Below are 22,345 nucleotides of genomic sequence, written 5' to 3'. Positions count from 1 at the left end.
AAGTTAGTCCTCATGTGCTCAAGTTGATGGAGCTGGTTGAGACTCTAAAATTGCAAAAGGTAGAGATTCCCGAGGAACTCGTCATTGACCGAATTCTTCATTCCTTAAACAAGGTTAAGGCATATGTTCAATTCAGGGTGAATTTTAATATGCAAAACTTGAATGTTTCTCTCGATGAATTGCACAAAATGCTTGTGCCAGACGAGAGGGACATGGGGGCTAAGTGTTAGCACCACCAAGGATGTGCTCAACATTAATCATAAGAGCAAAGGGAATTTTAAGAAAGGTGGCAATAAGGGAAAGAAACAAACTCCCTACAAGAACAAAGGAAAGGCTTGTGAAGCTAGCTCCTCTAACCCCAAGAAGGGTGCCCCGTCCGGGGACAAATGCCACTATTGTAATGGTGTTGGGCATTGGAAAAGGAATTGTCCAAAATATCTTGTTGATATCAAAGCTGGAAAGATTGTTCCAGTAGGTAAATAACTATCCCTATCTTTTATGTTTCGATCTCAACTTTGGTATTTTGATACAAGTTGTGATGATTACCCCTTTTTATTGTAATTAGGGCATCCAAGCAAGGACAAGGGAAAAGAAAAACAAGCCTAGAAGATCTTGAGGGAAGCTAGATGGAGCCGCCCATGGTGCAAGATCGATAGAAACTTGGCTTTATTTTGTTTTGGCTTTATTTTCATGTTGTATTTTGAAATTTTAGAACTATTTTAATTTCCTCGTTCGACTTGGAAATTTGGTTGTTTCCTTAAACAATGTATGTATTTTAGTTATTGGTGACTTAGTTTGCAACCCAAGTCACTTACTTTATCGTATCGTTTGTTCTAAAATTTGTCATCATACACTACTTGCATTGAGAAACATGAGATTATCAACTTAAATTGATCAAATAGACAACTATAATGATTGAGTCATTATATGTCCATAAGCTATGAATTCGATTCTCCTTATGCCATTGTTACTAAAAGTAACAACTTACTTATGTAAGATCAATTATAATGTTATGCTGGCTATTGAACTCGCATATTAGGGAACTAAAATCTATTTACAATATGTCTCAAATAGGTCACTAAAAGTTATCATGTGTAATATTTTCCTCCTTTACTAACATATGTACAAAGTTGTTTGTGGCTTAATAAACTATCTTTGAAGAAAATACATGTATTTTTCTAAAGATAGAATGGGAGTGAATTTAGCCACAAATCTTGACTAGATGGGATCTACGTGAGGAGACCAAAAGAAGATGTTCTTAGGTATGGGATCTACGTGAGAAAACCAAAAGAAGACGTTCTTAGGTAAGACTCTTGACATGAGGAGACCAAAAGGAAGCATTCTTATGATAACTTGAGACTTATCAAAAGACAAAAGAAAATGTTCTTGTAAAATAAGATTTTGATCAATGAAGTGGATACCTAGAGATTTTAAAATTCGACATTTTACTTAAGAGCCTTAAGAAACCAAAATGGTATCTTTGCAAGTAAATGGATTTATTTGTGATTGTTGAGACCAATCCAAAGTAAATAGAAATTTATGATTAAAATTTGCATAGAGAGGCATGTCGATGTCTACAAAAGCTATGTTAATTGATAACTATGGTAAAAACATTGCTATACTTCATTGTGAAAATGAATAAGTTATATATTAAAACCTCTTTCCAAATGGGTATTTTGAAAGGGATATGTGAATGACATATATGGTTTTAACTAAATACTTAGAAAAGAAATGATTATTTCAATTCATGAAATATTTCGAATGAGTTGTCAAAAACGAAACATGTGGAATTGAGTGGGAGTCAGTAACAGTCATGTTTAGACATGAAGTTTAGTGGGAGCGATCATCCTTCATGAATTATATAATTTATTACTCATTGAGAATGACGTGCATATATTGTCTTTCATAAAGAAGTATTTAGGTTTTCAATTCTGGATGAAATTAGACATTATGCAAATCTATTATAACATGGGATGTTGGATTGGCACTTAGATAGGCATCTTATGTTGATAATGATCCTTCATCTTAATGATATCAAAAAGTTAAGTAGGTTATTCATGTCGATGAATATAGAATTACCATGATAGAGTCATGGCTATTTACTAAACCTAAGAACTGTTGTCTGCATGAAATCGATAACTAATGTTTCCGCCATTAGTATAATCATTTATGCCATAATGCACATGTCCTAGATGAATCACATGCTTGGAGCATGAGAAGTCGATAACAAGTTAACCCATATGAGAGTCATTGGTAAGCCTCGAGGAACCGTCATGAATTCTCAACGAGAACTAATGGTCTGTTCTGGAGTTTGGAAGGATACTTAGTTGTGTGCTAAGAGGTTACATAAACTCAAGTTTCTGAACTCATTAGGATTTATGAAAATCCTAGGCTGATTTTATTAACCTGAAGAGTATATGACTAGTAAGGGTATTGCAATGTCAATCATTGCAAGATTCTACAAAATATATACCTAAGTACGTTGTGATTAGGTGGTGTACTTTAAAACTAGAAGTACTGTTGTCCACCGAAACCCACATCACAAGTTATATGATAATAGCGAGAGCTTCTTTCAAGTTAAAGAACCTGAGTCTAGTATGAAATCTAGACATGTACTTAGTAAAATTCATGCTATAAGGGATAACATGAAATTGAAGGAAATCGCAATTCACAAGTTTGAACACTTGGACACATGGTATGTTCACAAGCTAAACTTTTATGGCGTTAGGATAGTGCATAAGTATATTTATGATTATAAGACATAGAGTAGTAATATGATATTGAATACTCGTATGTGATAATCACATTTATCGTTTGAGTTATCGTTAACTCATCTTGTACTCTGTTACATCCAAATGGGTTGTTGAGACAATATTGAATCCCATTAAAGTGAACTGGATTAACATAGTATTCGCCCCTAATTACTTATATGAGGTGACATCTCGAAGTAACTAGAGTGTGATGCGATTGATGGCGAGTTCAAGTGCCGTAGAGTCATAAGAGATGACTAATCGATCACATAGGCAGACTGTGAGGGACACTCTATCGGGCTTATGACCGCTTATAGAGTTCTGGAAATTTTTATAGCCTGCTCGTGGCGAGAGCTACTATGGTATTCTTATGAGTCGATTCTTTGACTAAAGACTAATCGCCTAAGATGGCACAGTTTCATAGTGGCTTTGATTTATGTTCTACGACCTTCGTAAATGGGGTCACATGGGCATGTTTTGGGTCATGATGAGCCGTGGCTATTCGAAGGGAAGAGTGCGATAGGAATTGTCCATCCCCGTCAGGGTTATCTTATATCTCAAGGCCACTCGAGGAGTAATGAACTGGAAATGCCTGGCCACGCTCGGAAGGTATCTATGGTAGATAATTCCGGTCAGACAGTTATTCTCCAGATCGAGGAAAGCACTGTTAATATGATCAAATGCAAGTACGACCTGCAAGACACCTTGCATTGAGTGGGAGATAGTAATAGGACAAGAGAATTGGTGACGCACACTTGTCGCGGACAAGTGGGAGATTGTTGGAATGTGTGTCCTCGACAATAATGCGATCACATGTTTAAATCTCATATTAAGAATACTAAAGGGAAAGTAATATTTTATTGTCAACTGATCCATATTAATCGGTAATGATTGGCTGACTAGAGTTTGACATTACTATCGTGTGACGATGGTGATCAGTTGATCCCTTAAGGTCATACCTCTAGGGAAACATTCTTAATTGATTAATTAATTAATTGTAAGATTGATACAAGTTAATTAATTCCTTAAAATTGACAAATAATTTTGTGAGTAAAATTACGTATCTTATTGTAATTTGATTAAATAAGATTCGTACTAAGTAATTAAAGTATTTTATTACTTAAGGTTTATTTATTGTTTATGAAACAATTAAAAATAAGAATGAATGGTTTATTATGAAAGCAAGAAATTGTGATTTATAATTCTATGAGCCATTTTAAGTAATTGTAATTGTGAATTACTAGTTAATTTTTGTATGTGATTTATTTTGTTTATATAATGATTTTTAATAAGTTAAAAATGCATTATTAAAACAACATGTCTAGTAACATGTCAAATATGTCATATTATACAAATTGACAATTGACAAACTTAAAATGGACCATATTAAGCTTAGTGTGCCGTGTAGATGGTAGTGTAGCTGTGTAGGGAATAAATTGTGTTTTGTTCTTTTAAATTAGTGGAAGGCATAATAATGACCTACTAATCATAGGCTTGCATGCCTAGTCTCTTGAGAAGAGAAAATTGGAAAAGTATTGGGCACTCTTCCCTCTTGTCTACCCGGCCACCCATGCAAAAGGAGAAGAATTTTTCTCCTCATTTTTATTATTCATTCATATAAATTATATTGATAATTTTTAATATTCTTGATGCGTGCATTTTATATAGGTATTTTGTACTTTATTTGCATGCATTTCAATGCATTTTGTGTAGTGATCAGCTACAAATGTCCCCCGAATTGTCTACTTTGGTTTCTCTTGTATTATTTTCAGGTATGAACCGGAAAGGAGCATAATTGAGCCTAAAACATGTCCTTATTCATGAATTAGGAGATGAGTTGAGTCGGAGCCTTAAGACTACTATTTTGAGATGCGCAAAGAAGTAAGTTAGCTAGGCGAGCAAAGGAAGAACTTCAAATTGCTAGTGCCTAATTTGAAGAGGCATATCTGGAGTTCTACAACCGATTTTCAGGTGATTCCAATTGGATATGAAATCTTGTCCTCTTAGCTTTCCAACTCCACCGGAATCGCCCTGTTTGCCCAAGTAACGAAGAAATGGCAGCCATTTGAAGTTCAGTCTTGCGAAGCAGAATTGTCTTATTTGAAAGTACTCGATCGAGTACAATTTTACTCGATCGACTCCTTTTTCTACTCGATCGAGTAGTTGTATTTTAGGGGTTACTCGATCGAGTAGAAAATCTACTCGATCGAGTGTTTTGAGCTTAATTTTACTCGATCGAGTGATATAAAGTTACTCGATCGAGTGGTTTTGATGTTACGCGGGATTAATTAACCCGTGTTGGGCTTAATTTCGTGATAGACTTTTGTTTTCCTATTTAAGCTTTCATAATTAGGTTAATAAGGTCGGTTCCTAGCCCATTTCCTCGAGTAGTGAAAGCTCTTGAAATAAACATGAGTAAGCATTGTGGTAAGGTTGACGTCAATCGTTATCCATCTTTAGGCCCAGATAAGAATTTGGACTTTCCAGACGGGACAATTGGTCGAATGGGTTTGGTTAAGCCTAGGAAGGCCGAATGAAATGACCTAAGAAGGTCGAGTAATGAAAATCGACAACTGTCTTGTAAAAACTATTCCCTAACCTTGTTCATGTTTCACCCTGGGTAACACGTAAGTGTATCATCCCCAGTGGAGTTGCCAAACTGTGGACATGGGCCACCCGCGCCGCGCACACCTGCACGTTTGTTTTCGAGGCTGCGACAATTCTCCCACGGAACCTTGGTTTGCCAAAGAACATCATGGGCCGTTACCGATTGGTGAGGCATTGAAACCGGTGAAAGGTTGAATAAGCCTGCTGTGACACCCCGCGATAAAGCGGAAAATGTAACTAATAAATTAAAGCGGAAATTTGTGATATTTTGAAAACTTTTAAAATTACTAGTTAAAGAATAGCACGCGGGTGCCAGTAACGAAAAGAAACAAATACAACAATAGATAAATTTAGGTTATTACAACCCAAGTCTAGAAAACGGGGAAAAGATATCCCACGAATAAACATATAAGGGCTTTCTAAACTAGCAACTAAGGCCCAAGGGTTTAGTTCTCGCTAGCCCACACGTCTTCCCCACGTAAGCATCTTCACCACCTGTCATTCATGTAAACATGAACGCCACAGTCAGTGGGGAGTAACTCAAGGTTCTCCCAGCCACAATATGTCGAAACGAACATAACAAAGAACATAAACAAACAATCATATTAGATAAGACATGAGTGAATCGAATCATAACTAAACATGGGATCATACGTGTTTAAACCAACAAGAGTAAAAGAAATGATGGAATAAACAAGTAAGGCATAAGCAACAATAAATAAATGGAAAAGAAGGACAAGGAAACCGACACGGCCACTTAGCCACGAGCACGTATTTCAAGGAGATATGACCAAAGTAACCATCCAAATAATGCAAGACATTTACTACTCTTAGACTATAATTTCCCCGGGTAGGACTACGATAATAATACGGTCCTAGTCTAAATCTGCAGATTCTCGGGTCTACATCCCGATTCGACGTGCGCCAAAGACAAAGACGCACGCCAAGACTCGACTACTAAGCGGACCATCGAGTACCCCAATCGCGAAAAAGACACGAAAGTGCTGGAAAGACTATGATAAGACTCACTTGCCAGAACAGCACAAGTGGCCAAAAGCCGTACTTGCCAGAACACCACAAGTAGCCCAAAACCGTACTTGCCAGAACAGCACAAGTAGGTCAAACCCGTGCTTGCCAGAACAGCACAAGCAAGCAAAAATGTATGTCAAGCACGTACGATGGTAATATGACATTTCTACAAGAATACGACTCTTACAAGTAATTATTTATAATAATCTTTTCATGCTTGTAACATAGAAATAAACGTTTCATTTTATAATTATACATGCGTGTTAAATAGAATAAACAAGTACAACAAACAAGTACATGGGACGGGATTATTAATGTCACACTCATACTTATGGCTTGCATCTCACCATAAGTACGGATGGGAATATCGGTCCTGACGATCATATCGCAACTAGAGGGCCTATGGCTCACCCCTAGTGTCCGATAGGACCGCGACTCACACCACCGAACAATACAAGACATTATGAAGGATATGACCCTTCACAAATAATTATTTAATAATAAATATCTCATACTTGTCATACTACCAAATGTTCCACTTTACAATTTAACATGCCGGTTAAATAAAATATAATAAGCGATAATGAATAATTTACGTTATAAAATGTGACCAAATCAAGTGACTCGTTTATGAGCCCGACAAATAAGCTATAAGCAGTCCAATAAATTAGTCCATTTGGATCCAACATGTAAAACACAATTAGTCCATCGTACAAAGCATATTAAACCAAACAAATAGAACATAACAAGCCCATAATTGAATTATAAGGAATCCAACAAAAGAATATGTGAAGGAGCAATATTAATGATTTACGTTATATGAAATACGAGACGAAAATTAAATAATTCCAAACATACTAAACTAGTCCCAAAGCCGCCTATCACCACATTTCGGGGGAGCCATAAAGGCAGCTCCTTACCCGACTCACAAACACCACTCACCACCGTTACTCCAACCCAAAAACAGCCACTATTCGACTACCCACAACTACCCTTCCTTTAAATGCGGTTTCCACGGTAATTAACAAGACACATGCACAAGTATTTATGCACATTTGGGACGGAAATTCAATAGTTGCAAATGTGACAGAACTAATGCCAACAAGTCCACACAAATTTCATCCAATATACCTCATCTAATTCCCATGCAAGCAAGTAACAACAAGATGGAATTTACATGTAAGCAAAGTTAACAACCAATACTCAGCACCAACAAGTCGTGGTTGAGGCCAAGCCTACCACCATCCACGGCCAAGGCCTCCACCACTCACGACCAGCCACCATGACATGATAAAACAGGTCCTAAAACAGCCCGGAAAACTGTATAAAAATAGTCCCAAAAACGGTACCAAAACAGCCCATTTTCGGCTCCAAAACCGCACCAAAACAGTTCCAAAACAGCCCACACAACACACATAGGAAACCGTCCGACAAACAACCCATATTCACCATGGAAATCGTCCCAAAAAAGCTCGCAAAATCTCCGTGAAAACCGTTCCAAACAGCCCATTAACACACATAAAAACAGTCTCGAAACAAGATAATTTAAGGCAACCTTTAAGACATGAACAAGATGAAATTTACACAACTAAACTACCATTTTCATACACTACATTCACCATGAAGCTAAAGGTGTAAACTTTCTTCAAAATTAACAAGTAAATCTCATAAAGAATGAAACTTTATCACAAGTAAGCATCCAACACACATTTTTAAGCTAAAAACCGACATGAAGAGTGTAATTTCGACATCTTGCCGAGTAACCTATCACCGTTACCTTTAACTCTCGAATTCTCGAGTGAAAACGTCCCAAGTCCGAGCTTTTCTTCAGTATTCGAGATCTTCAACTAGAAAGGGAGGAAAAACGAGTCGGTTAAGACAAGAAATCCAGTTGTCATTTAAAACGGTATTTTCGAACTTCTACAAAATCAAGACTTTATTACCTTAAAAGAATGAGGAAGGAATGAGGAAGCTAATGGTGTAAAATTTATGAAATTTGGTTGAGAAACGGAGTCGGGATCGGAGTTTGAAGGGGGACGGGAATGGAGCTTGTACGGCTCTGTTGTGTTGCTGTTGATGTTGTTGTTTTACGCAGGGGAAAAAAAAGGAAGAAGGAAGGATATGGGGGTGGGGTTCACATCATCACTCCACAACAAAAATTAATAATAATAATAATATATAATAATATTATAAATAATAGTAAGAGAGATATTTTAGAGGTGGGGTGTAAAATGTTAGGTGGGTGTGATATGTTGTCAAAATAGGATAGGTCGAGAAAGGTTAGTCTCACAAGTAGAAATGTGACGGTCTATAACTAGACGGAAATTGAGACGGAAATTATTATTATTATTGTCATTATTATTATCCGACCAAAAATACATATACATATATTATTATATAAATCATGCCTTACAGATATAATTTAATCGTACGTATTTTTATATAAACGAGCTTTTATATAATACGTTTATAAAAATCGTATTTGACATAAACTTAATTACATTGAATAATTCAAAATTATAAAATAAAGTAACCAAACGGTTTAATAAATTTTAAATGTCAAAATGGGAAATTCGCGGGTGTTACAATCATCCCATCTTTTAAAAAGTTTCGTCCTCGAAACGTGAAAGTAGAAATGAAAGGTTATTTAAAATAAAACTGGAACTGGAATCGGTAACCAAAACATTTAAAAGGTTACTTATCGTAAGAATTAAAATTCTTTCAAAAGTTCCAACTAAAATTTTTCCGACAGAACCAAGTCGAAAGGCAATTTATTTGTATAAATCAAAATCAAAACACTTTCAAAAGCATTAACAGAGAGTTTTCAAAAGTATGAGTCTCATTCATGGAACGAAATTGCTCTTGTCGTGCACACAAGAACGCTAACTTTCCAAGTCAAAGACAGATTTAAAACAAAATCAATTCGCCGACAAGCGTAGAACAAGTTATCAAACGTCTGCAATAACGAGTTCTAACATCCGGTCAACGTCAAAATCAAAAGAAAAAGGTAATTTACCCAAATTTTCTTTTGCAAAAGTCAAAATAGAAATGAATATTTCACCTTTAGACTCAAAAGGGGTCAAGTTTGTGAAAGTATGATATTAAACCTTGTCAAAGAAATTATAAATTGATCAAAGTTAACAGGAATTGGATAAAACTTAAAGAAATCTCGGGTTTAGCAATTAAAATCTTGATAAATAAGTCTATACTCAAGGAACAAATATGGAATTAATCAAATCTTTATTTTCAAATCCTTAAAATAGGTAAGGTTTTTCAAAAGTAACATCAACTTTTAACAACGAACCAAAACTGATGGCTTGAAATATTTAGGGATCGTATGAAATGAAAAGCAATTTAGACAACATAAATACCAGGTACGCTAAAAGAGTCCAAACTTAACCAACAAAAGCTATGATGAATTTCATAAGGTAAGAATTGAAGTCAAGACAATAAGAATGTCAAGGGTAGAGTTTTTATAGGTCACTAGCATCAAACTTAAGGAAGGAGCAAGATGAAGCGAGGAACAGAGGTATGAACGGTAACGCTTATGGTCAAAGAAGAAGATGAATTAGACAACAGGGAAACGCCAGGTACTCAAACTTCGAACAACAACATCATCCTAAACGGTTCTGAAAACTTCCTAACAACAAAACTCATAACCTAAACAATCCCAAGGATTTCCTCAAATGACTTATGTTACTTCATCTTAAGTTATTCCTTGAAACAAGGTGCTCCACTATAAGTGTGGTCTCAACACCCCAAATCCTCAAACATCCACAGACAACTTCTATAAGGTCAAAGTCAAAGTTTCCGACAAAGCTATACTCATATCCAACTGGCGTCATCCATACTATTATCTCTTCTAGTTACTAAAACAAGCGCTAAGACTTCCCAACAACGTAGCTTAGTCTCACTCTCATACTATACCTCAAGTAGTAGTCAAGATCACACACTTAGACTAACTTACAATCCCACAATTAGCATTTATCACATGGTGACATATACATTAAACCCTCATATCCAAAGTAACTACAAAAGCCAATCACAAACTCGACTTACTTAGTCAATCCTACATCCTTAAATCCACCATTCAATTTCATCCACCAATCAAATATACTCACTTTATCAAGGATCTAGGTATATGAACCATCGAGTATGTCTCATCACACTACCTAAGTCTTTCCAACATCAAATCCTCTCAAAACTAGGGTTATGGGTCAACCACAAACAAACCCCTCAAAAGTCAAATTTTCCAACCAAGGTCAACATTCCTCAACAAAAAGAGTACCATCAAAAGGCGTTAAGGAAGGATAAGTAAGGAACAAAGCACAAGTTAGGGTACAAGAGCAGTTTTCAAAGTAAAATAGAAGAGAGTTTAGAAGAAGGATAAGCACAAGAGATAAGGAATAAGGCAAAGTACACAAAGAATGAGAAACATCTTCGAGGAAGTAGAAGCATTCTTTAAAGGTTGAACAAATCTTCAATCCTCGGTAATAGGCACCAAATCTTGATCTTCACGTTGGTAGGTTTACGGTCATTGATCCAAGGCACAACAATTATTAAACGACAATCAACAAACATGTTAGAACCTAATAAAGAGCAAACACACTACAGACTACCACCTTAGGTCCTTAAGTCTACCCATCTCTCATTCATTATTCAAGGTCAACCTCAAATTTAAATTTTGGGTACACGTGTGTGCGTCGGGAGAAACATAGGCTCTGATACCAACTGTGACACCTCGCGATAAAGCGGAAAATGTAACTAATAAATTAAAGCAGAAATTTGTGATATTTTGAAAACTTTTAAAATTACTAGTTAAAGAATAGCACGCGGGTGCCACTAACGAAAAGAAACAAATACAACAATAGACAAATTTAGGTTATTACAACCCAAGTCTAGAAAACGGGGAAAGATATCCCACGAATAAACATATAAGGGGTTTCTAAACTAGCAACTAAGGCCTAAGGGTTTAGTTCTCGCCAGCCCACACGTCTTCCCCACGTAAGCATCTTCACCACCTGTCATTCATGTAAACATGAACGCCACAGTCAGTGGGGAGTAACTCAAGGTTCTCCCAGCCACAATATGTCGAAACGAACATAACAAAGAACATAAACAAACAATGATATTAGATAAGACATGAGTGAATCGAATCATAACTAAACATGGGATCATACGTGTTTAAGCCAACAAGAGTAAAAGAAATAATGGAATAAACAAGTAAGGCATAAGCAACAATAAATAAATGGAAAAGAAGGACAAGGAAACCGACACGGCCACTTAGCCACGAGCACGTATTTCAAGGAGATATGACCAAAGTAACCATCCAAATAATGCAAGACATTTACTACTCTTAGACTATAATTTCCCGGGGTAAGACTACGATAATAATACGGTCCTAGTCTAAATCTGCTGATTCTCGGGTGTACATCCCGATTCGACGTGCGCCTGCACAACACGCACCCAAGACTCGACTACTAAGGAGACCTAGTACCCCAATCGCCAGAACAGCACGAAAGTGGCGGAAAGACTAAGATAAGACTCACTTGCCAGAACAGCACAAGTGGCCAAAAGCCGTACTTGCCAGAACAGCACGAGTAGGCCAAAACCGTACTTGCCAGAACAGCACAAGTAGGTCAAACCCGTGCTTGCCAGAACAGCACAAGCAAGCAAAAATGTATGTCAAGCACGTACGATGGTAATATGGCATTTCTACAAGAATACGACTCTTACAAGTAATTACTTATAATAATCTTTTCATGCTTGTAACATATAAATAAACGTTTCATTTTATAATTATACATGCGAGTTAAATAGAATAAACAAGTACAAAAAACAAGTACATGGGACGGGATTATTAATGTCACACTCATACTTATGGCTTGCATCTCACCATAAGTACGGATGGGAACATCGGTCCTGACGATCATATCGCAACTAGAGGGCCTATGGCTCACCCCTAGTGTCCGATAGGACCGCGACTCACACCACCGAACAATACAAGACATTATCAAGGATATGACCCTTCACAAATAATTATTTAATAATAAATATCTCATACTTGTCATACTACCAAATGTTCCACTTTACAATTTAACATGCCGGTTAAATAAAATATAATAAGCGATAATGAATAATTTACGTTATAAAATGTGACCAAATCAAGTGATTCGTTTATGAGCCCGACAAATAAGCTATAAGCAGACCAATAAATTAGTCCATTTGGATCCAACATGTAAAACACAATTAGTCCATCGTACAAAGCATATTAAACCCAACAAATAGAACATAACAAGCACATAATTGAATTATAAGGAATCCAACAAAAGAATATGTGAAGGAGCAATATTAATGATTTACGTTATATGAAATACGAGACGGAAATTAAATAATTTCAAACATACTAAACTAGTCCCAAAGCCGCCTATCACCACATTTCGGGGGAGCCATAAGGGCAGCTCCTTACCCGACTCACAAACACCACTCACCACCGTTACTCCAACCCAAAAACAACCACTATTCGACTACCCACAACTACCCTTCTTTTAAATGCGGTTTCCACGGTAATTAACAAGACAAATGCACAAGTATTTATGCACATTTGGGACGGAAATTCAATAGTTGCAAATGTGACGGAACTAATGCCAACAAGTCCACACAAATTTCATCCAATATAACTCATCTAATTCTCATACAAGCGAGTAACAACAAAATGGAATTTACATGTAAGCAAAGTTAACAACCAATACTCAGCACCAACAAAAGTCGTGGTTGAGGCCAAGCCTACCACCACCCACGGCCAAGGCCTCCACCACTCATGACCAGCCACCATAACATGATAAAACAGGCCCTAAAACAGCCCGGAAAACTGTATAAAAATAGTCCCAAAAACGGTACCAAAACATCCCATTTTCGGCTCCAAAAGCGCACCAAAACAGTTCCAAAACAGCCCACACAACACACATAGTAAACCGTCCGACAAACAACCCATATTCACCATGGAAATCATCCCAAAACAGCTGGCAAAACATCCGTGAAAACCGTTCCAAACAGCCCATTAACACAGATAAAAACAGTCTTGAAACAAGATAATTTAAGGCAACCTTTAAGACATGAACAAGATGAAATTTACACAACTAAACTACCATTTTCATACACTACATTCACCATGAAGCTAAAGGTGTAAACTTTCTTCAAAATTAACAAGTAAATCTCATAAAGAATGAAACTTAATCACAAGTAAGCATCCAACACACATTTTTAATCTAAAAAACCGACATGAAGAGTGTGATTTCGACATCTTGTCGAGTAACCTATCACCGTTACCTTTAACTCTCGAATTCTCAAGTGAAAACGTCCCAAGTCCGAGCTTTTCTTCAGTATTCGAGATCTTCAACTAGAAAGGGAGGAAAAACGAGTCGGTTAAGACAAGAAATCGAGTTGTCATTTAAAACGGTATTTTCGAACTTCTACAAAATCAAGACTTTATTACCTTAAAATAATGAGGAAGGAATGAGTAAGCTAATGGTGTAAAATTTATGAAATATGGTTGAGAAACGGAGTCGGGATCGGAGTTTGAAGGGGGACGGGAACGGAGCTTGTACGGCTCTGTTGTGTTGCTGTTGATGTTGTTGTTTTACGCAGGGGAAAAAAAGGAAGAAAGAAGGAAATGGGGGTGGGGTTCACAGCATCACTCCACAACAAAAATTAATAATAATAATAATATATAGTAATATTAATAATAATAGTAAGAGAGATATTTTAGAGGTGGTGTGTAAAATGTTAGGTGGGTGTGATGTGTTGTCAAAATAGGATAGGTCGAGAAAGGTTAGTCTCACAAGTAGAAATGTGACGGTCTATAACTAGACGGAAATTGAGACAGAAATTATTATTATTATTGTCATTATTATTATCCGACCAAAAATACGTATACATATATTATTATATAAATCATGCCTTAAAGATATAATTTAATCGTACGTATTTTTATATAAACGAGCTTTTATATAATACGTTTATAAAAATCGTATTTGACATAAACTTAATTACATTGAATAATTCAAAATTATAAAATAAAGTAACCAAATGGTTTAATAAATTTTAAATGTCAAAATGGGAAATTCGCGGGTGTTACACCTGCATTTGTGGAGTCGCCACCAATTTATTGTGGAAAAAATTTAAAACCGTTCGAATACCTCGTGCCATGTCAAGACACAAAGTAGTGACATAAACACTAAGAAATTCGTTACCCTTAGCATTCCATGTCTAGAATGACTCTCGAGATGCCAATGGACACGGATGTCCAAAGATAACTGGAGTAAGGGGTGATGGTACATATTAGGAAGGTCTTTAATTGAACACCTAATCCCGCCCGCCTTGATAGCGACCTCTACTAATGATTAGCGAAGTTATTCATGTTTGATATGTTGTCGATGTAATGCATGTAATGCAACAGAGAGTAGGTTAATCCTAGCATGTGAGATTAGACTATGTCGGTTAACACGTATTTAACAAACAATTTGGTTGAAGTTGAAAGTTAGATTCATTACATGTGAATGCCATACAATTAAATCATACATAAATAAAAAATAATGAATGAATTACAATAATAATTAAAATTACAAAAGATTACAAGGCTTTATCTGATCTACGTCCAAAGCACGCTCAAAGACAGGATTTCGTAGAAGAAAATAAAAGGAAAATAAAATTAGAATTGAAATATGAAAATAGGACAGATTAGAGGTGATAATACGAATAATAGTTGATTTAAACCGTAATTAGGAGCTACGTCATAGCGAGAAAGAGTTCAGGGACAGAGACCAGCCCAGAACAGGCGCAACATCTGCTGCGTTTTTTGGAAGAGGCGCGGCACTTCCTGCGTCTGTTCTAGAGCTAGGCTCTGGCTGTGAAGTCAGAACCGCAACAATGTTATCGTTCGTTGGTAGATTTAAGATCGATTATTGATATTAGACTCAAGTTGAATTGTTTTAATTTATTATATGCATCTGGGCAAGTCATAAAACGAATTAAAAACGAGAAATTACAGCGGATTACAGGATTATGATGAACTCGTGTCGGAAATACAAAAAAGAACGAAACTTGAGATTAGATTAAGACGAAATTGAACAAATAAAACTTATGTATCAAATTAGGAATTTTTGATAACCTTACGTGAATAAGTCGAAACCCCGAAGAATCAATTTGAAGTAGAACGGCGAAAACCCGCATGTAGTGAATTACTCGGGATTAAGGACGATTAAAGCATTATAATTAAAAGGGATTTGTTAAAACGTGATTTATATACCGAAACAACGAAGAAAATAAAGAAAAACGAAAGTAATAAGAAAAAGAGAAATTTGCAGGAAGTCGAGGAATAAGAAGAAGAGCAGAAGCAACAAGCAGCCTCTGGAAGAGGCGCAGCAGGTGCTGCGACTCTTTGAAGAGACGCAGCTGCTGCTGCGTTTCTTCTCAATGTCTGACCTCCGCTGTTTTATAAATACGGTTTTAAAAGATGGATTTTAAATCGGTTTTTGAACGTACTTTTGATATAGATCTTAATTAATACAAAATAAAAGTACAATAAATAAAACGGGATTTCACACCCTCAGACTTGCATGTTAGCGTTGCGAGATTGACTAAAGTTATCATTTTTAGTAGTAACTCGACTCGATCTATGCAAATAAGAAAGTTCCCTTGAAAACGGAATTTAAAAGATTGATTTATTGATTGTGTAGTGGTAAAATTGGTCGGTCATGCAAACGTCACTGTACTCAGAATGATCTGAGCTTACGTGGTCGATTGATCAATCACGTAGGCGTCAAAAGGCAATAGCATGGTCTAGAATGCAAAGAGAGAAGAGAAAGAAGGGGCAGAACACTCGCGTTCAAAATATGGAGACCGAAGGCCTCTATTTATACTAAACCTATGGAGGAGTTTAGGAATGACATGGATACGGGAACAAATCACGGAAATATTATTGAAAGCTTGGAAAGAGGGCTGGGGAAGAGGCGCAGCAGCCACTGCGACCCTAGGAAGAGGCGCAGCACCTGCTGCGTCCTTTCCCAGTGGTTTCCTCATCAGCAAGAAAGATTTACGCGTTTTTTATGGAATTTCGGCAGATATGCACTTCCTTATTCCGTAAAAACACAATATGCGGAAAGATATTTCCTTAAGATATATTGATTTAATTTAGGAATAACTATCCAGAGAATTCTAGAACCTTCCGGAATATTCCGACTCGGCATTTAAACGGTTTTTAAAAAAAATGAAGTGGTTTTTGACCCGGACTCCAAATGAACTCTAATTACTTTCAAAACAATCGTATCGGCGTGTAGATGATGACCAAGGGATTGACTCGAGTGTTTGAGCTATCACTTGATGATGAACTTACGAACTGTCATAAAATTACTCCGCGTACCAAACATGCGGCCCAATCATCACTGGGTGGTTGACGGGAGGTGTAAAAATGCGGTATATACACTAATATGACATAACAAATAGCCGATAGATCTTTAAAGAAGCCTTTAGGTGTCTTAAAGGATGTGCCAGTTAGAGTAGGGAAGTATTTCATTCCAGTTGCCTTTACAGTTATAGATATGGCTGAGGACTCTCAAGTACCCATCATTCTTGGTAGACCATTCCTTCACACTGCAATATCACTCATAGATGTTAGGGATGGTATTCTGACACTGAGAGTTAGGGATGCCACTATTAGATTTGTTCTTGATAATGCTTTAAAACGTCCTCCTGATTTAAAAGCTTCTTATCATATGATTAATGCTATTGATCCTACTTTTGTGATTGTCTTGCTTTTTATTTTGACGGGAATCCACCTGATGCCACTGCTGCTGCGTCCTATCCATAGATCAAGGAAGTGTATGAAATAGAGAAGCTGATTTATGGAGATGAACCTCCTTCTGAGGTGGTTTACAGCTGTGAAGAGAGTGTTGACATAGAAGCTGAGTTGGATGCTTTAGAGGCAGAAATATTCAAAGAGGAGCCAGTCAAAGTCCTCAATGAAGCTTCTATGACGGATGAAGTGCCCTATCTCCTACCAAGTGAAGATGACATGAAAAGCAATGAACATTGCTCTTATTTTATATTAGATTTTGAGTTTGATGAGCCAAGACTTTATTCGTCGTTTCTTATTTTCTTTGCTTGGACTATTTATTGGTGCTACTTATGCTTGTGTGTAGGCCAGGAACATTAATAAACTGGTCTCATTTGTCAATTAGGCTTAAGTGTAGTTTCTCCTTGTGGAATATGTAATATCAAACTGCATAAGTGTGACATTGATTTCCTGATACTTTTATTGCTTTCATTTGACTAAGTACATGTGGATAGGTGGTTCTTACCGTTCAAATAAGCCTTACATTATCCTTTGTTAGCCCTTTTGAACCCTTGTAGCCAATCTTTAAATTACATCATATGAGCTACAATCCAAGAATTTGCCTACCTTATCGGGACAGTCGCAGTTGCTTGTTTATCATGTCTATTTTACTACTATGGTTGGGATTGGGACTATTATTGTCAATTGTGGGTGTAGTGGAATCATTTAGCAATTGTGTTGTATCCTTGTGTTGGAAAAAGAAAAACTTGATGCAAAAGTAAAAAGAAAAAAACAAAAGAAAAAGAAAAAGAAAGAAAAAGAAAGAAAAAAAAAAGGAAAAGAAAAAGAATTGAAAAGGAAAAGAAAAGAAAAGAAAAAAATGATTGCTTCATTTGGTTTTGTCAAGGATCGAAAGGATGGTCGTTAGAGTCTAATGCATATTTCAAGAGTAGTTTGTTAGCTCTCATGTGTTTCAAAGTTGAGATCATTCCTCTAAGTTGGGTTCATTTGTTATTTTATGATTTGGTTTTAGTTTTGGTTAGCGCTGTGACTACCGTCTTAGCTCCACATATCCATAACGTGCATTTTTATCCCTTTAACCCATTTGCCACTCTTATTATCCTTGATACATGTACTTTTGTCTACATATGGTGATTGTATATTAGTTGGGGAAATCTCTATCACATCAGATTGCATGCATGTTTCATAAGTCGAGTGAGTGTTTCTACTTCTTTCTATCTTCACATATAACTCACCCTTACATATACTTATGAATGCATGAGTGAAATCCGCGAGAATCTGACTAATTTGTCTTGCAAGATCGAAAGGTATTTGCCATTCGTCTATAGTATGGTGACTTGAGACTTGAGCTGAGTTTTCCATTACCCGTGCCTTTGAAATTGTTTTATTGGTACACTTTGGTCATTGCTTTGTTACACATATGGCTAGTTTGGGATTTGTATGTGCATCAACATTAGCTCTGAGTTGTTTATTTCGCCATTTGTATGATTGCCTTTTGTATTGTGTGTTGCTTTGCTTGAGGACAAGCAAAGAGATGGTTTGGGGGAGTTTGATGAGTCATAGTTATATACATATTTATGCCTCCCCTTAATTGCTTTTGATACGGTTTTCGTGCTAGTTTATATCATTTACATGCCTTTTATGTTAGAACGCTGATACTTCCGCTTTTTGAGGTTTAATGCAGGAATGATGCATTTGAGGAGCAAAGGAATGAAATGGGCATCGCGGAGTAGGCATGAAGGAATACACGAAGCATGGCACGGGAATCAATGAGACTGAAGGAAGTGAAGTTACGATGAAAACACGAAGAAAAGAGCAAGAAGCAAGTGATCCCTCGATCGAGTACAATGAGGCTCGATCGAGGAACCTCCATACTCGATCGAGTGAAGCTAGGATTGATCAAGGAACCAGTTTATCAATTATAATATGCAATGTCGAGAGTTGGGGTACCTGAGAATTGGTGCCTCGATCGAGTGCACATAGGCTCGATCGAGGAACCACTATTTTCCAGTATTTTCCGCAAATTTCCTTAAGTCGGTTATGATTTACTATAAATACCTAAAACTTACACTAAGTTTATTTACGCTTGCTTTTTCGTAGGTTGAGTAGAATTCCTCAAAAACTCTCTCAAATATTCTTAGTTTAGTTTATTTATTGTTCTACCTTCCGGTCTAAACATTGCTGCTTTACGGTATTGTTCTAATCTTTATTGAAGAATTACTATTTCAATTACTTGTTCATCATTCATGCTTTTAATCATGCTTTCTTATAATGTTATTGTTGTTATTTTTATTAATATGAGTAGCTAAATCTATTATCTTGGGTGAAAGGGGATTTAGGTTGTTAGAAGAGGGGTTATTAATGAATTGATTGTTAAGTTGCTTTCTATTGTTGTTCAATTATTGTTCTACTTCTAATTAGTTGATTACTGATCAGAATTGATTAATTAGTCTTGCATAAACTAGGATTTTCACCGATCGGGTTAAGACTAGTATAGGCCACGATAATTGAATTCGACCGACTTGATAATAGCGATTGCATGTTAAGTTAAATCTAAAAGACATATTAGAATCGACCGATCATATGACTTTCAACAATATAAATTGCTCAATCAATGAATTAAACCTTACCCTTGGATAACTGCCTAGTGAACCCGATCTCTATACTCTTTAATATTATTGTTTACAACCTTCACTCTATTTGCTAATAGTTGTTAGAAAACATTCAAAACCCCCATAATTGTTCCTTTAAGACAAACTTAAATATAAACAAACTAGATAAACTAACTAGCCTCCCTGTGGATTCGACCCTGACTTACCGCTAGCTATTTTGTTAGTAATAGTTTAGGTTTACTTTGATATAGGTGATACGACTTTAGCCTTATCAAATTTGGCGCCGTTGCCGGGGAGGCAACAATTTTCTGTTTGTTTTTAATTTAGTTTGACTTTTGTTTCAGGGAACTTCAGTTCTTTCAGACAGTTTTATCTTTTCCTGTTGTTTTCGTGTATGCCCAAGTCTAATAGGTTAGAGATTATACCTTTTGATCCCGAGCCAGAAAAGACTTTTCGCTACAGACAAAAAATTCAAAGAGAAGTAAGTCAGATGGAAGACTTGAGTACACTTGACTACGAGCGGTATAATTTTGTAGAAGATTCATCCTTAGAAGAGTATACACTTATTTCTGCACCGGTTGATTCTACGACATCAAAGATGCCAACATTGACAAGTCATTCCGAGCCCACGGTTGCTTCTATTCCTAAAGGATTCAAGCTCCCTACCGTTGATAAGGAAACTTTTGAGATCAAGCCTTCATACATAAGCCTAGTAGAGAGGAATTTATTTGGAGGAAAAGCTGGAGAGGACCCCGCAAAGCACATGGAAAAATTTGTTACATACTGTTGTTCCATTTCTTTAACAGCTGGGGTGACTCAAGATCAGGTGAAACAAACTCTCTTTCCTTTCTCTTTGAGAGATGTTGCAGCTGAGTGGTTAAGGAACTAGGATATGGAGACCGACGAAATTACCAACTGGACTTCATTATCTCTTGCATTCTATAAGAGGTATTTTCCACCACAGAAAACTAATGCATTAAGAAGTCAGATTACAAGTTTTAAGCAAGGTCCCACTGAAGATTTTAATGAAGCTTGGATTCGTTTCAAAAGACTAGTTCGGTCCGTCCCCCACCATAGTTTTGAAGGTTGGTTCCTTTGCAACCAGTTCTACAACGAGTTGTATGATGATCATAGAGCCTTGCTTGATTCAGCTGCTAATGGGAGGTTCCAAGATAATACTAATGATGGTAATTCTTGTAAGTTGATAGATCAGATAGCTACTCACACAGCTGAGCATGGTAACCCAGAGGAAGTAAGAGAGGAAGTGGGTCAGATAATGTTATTGCATCGCAATTGGAGGCTCTAACGGCTCAAATAGCCGAATTGAAGACTACCCAGTCTCTGGGTAAGCAAGAGATGGTTCACATGGTTCAACAGGAAGTGTCCTGCGAGAGATTTGGGATAGATGGCCACACTGCGGCCAAATATATGAGTACCATTGAGCAAGTTCATGCCTTCCAGTATTTCAAGCAAGGTACGCCATATTCTAACTTCTTCCCTGAAAGGAGTCAAAATGCCTATGCTCAAGCTCCTCCACAAAATCCTTATATTATTCCTCCAAATCGTGGTAATCAACCACAAGGAGGTTATCAAAGGCCAAATCAAGGAGGTTTTCAACAAATGCAACCTCCTCCTCAAGCTCCAAGTAATGAGGTGTCGGTGTTAAAATCTCTCTTACATCAAACTTTGATGATGCAACAAAAGCAAACGGCTCAAATCTCTGAACTCATGACTCACAATAAGATGTTGGATACTCAAGTTGTTCAAATGGCGGCTCAAAATCCATCAAAACAGTCCGATCTTCCTCCTCAAGATAAACAAGCTTATGAGCAAGTTATTGTTATTTCTTTAAGGAGCGGTACTTCTTATCAAGGTCCGGACATGCCCATTACTGAAGATGAGGTTCCCTATATACATCCTAAGGGATTGGGAAATCTCGAGCTGAGCGATGACGAGAAAGAAACTTGAAAGGATCAAAAACGGGATAAGCACAAAGACGAAAAAGAGGTGACTAACGTGGTGACTCGATCGAGTAGGACGAGGATCGATCGAGGAACCAAAGTGCTCGATCGAGTATACCTCAGGCTCGATCGAGGCACCGCCATGTTGATGATTTTTCGCCTGTTTCAGCTACGGCATTGGAATAAAGTAGGTTCCTTGATCGAGTGACTACTGGGCTCGATCGAGGCACTCCTGTAACTAACGATAATATTTCCAACCCGTCTCCTAATGCGAAAGAAGCCGAGCCAATCAAAATTCAACTACCTTTTCCACAAAGATTGCAGAAATCCAAACTTGAACAACAGTTTGGGAGATTCATGGAGGTAGTGAAGAAGCTTCAAGTGACGGTACCATTTACAGAATTGGAAACTCAAGTGCCGGCGTATGCTAAATTTTTGAGAGATATCGTATCAAACAAGCGGTCTTTTGATGAAGTCGAGAGAGTAGCATTCACTCATGAATGTCACGCCGCATTACAAGCTAACTCACCACCA

Source organism: Silene latifolia, chromosome 3 (assembly GCF_048544455.1).
Source record: "Silene latifolia isolate original U9 population chromosome 3, ASM4854445v1, whole genome shotgun sequence".
Classification (NCBI taxonomy): domain Eukaryota; kingdom Viridiplantae; phylum Streptophyta; class Magnoliopsida; order Caryophyllales; family Caryophyllaceae; genus Silene; species Silene latifolia.
This window is presented reverse-complemented; position numbering follows the sequence as displayed.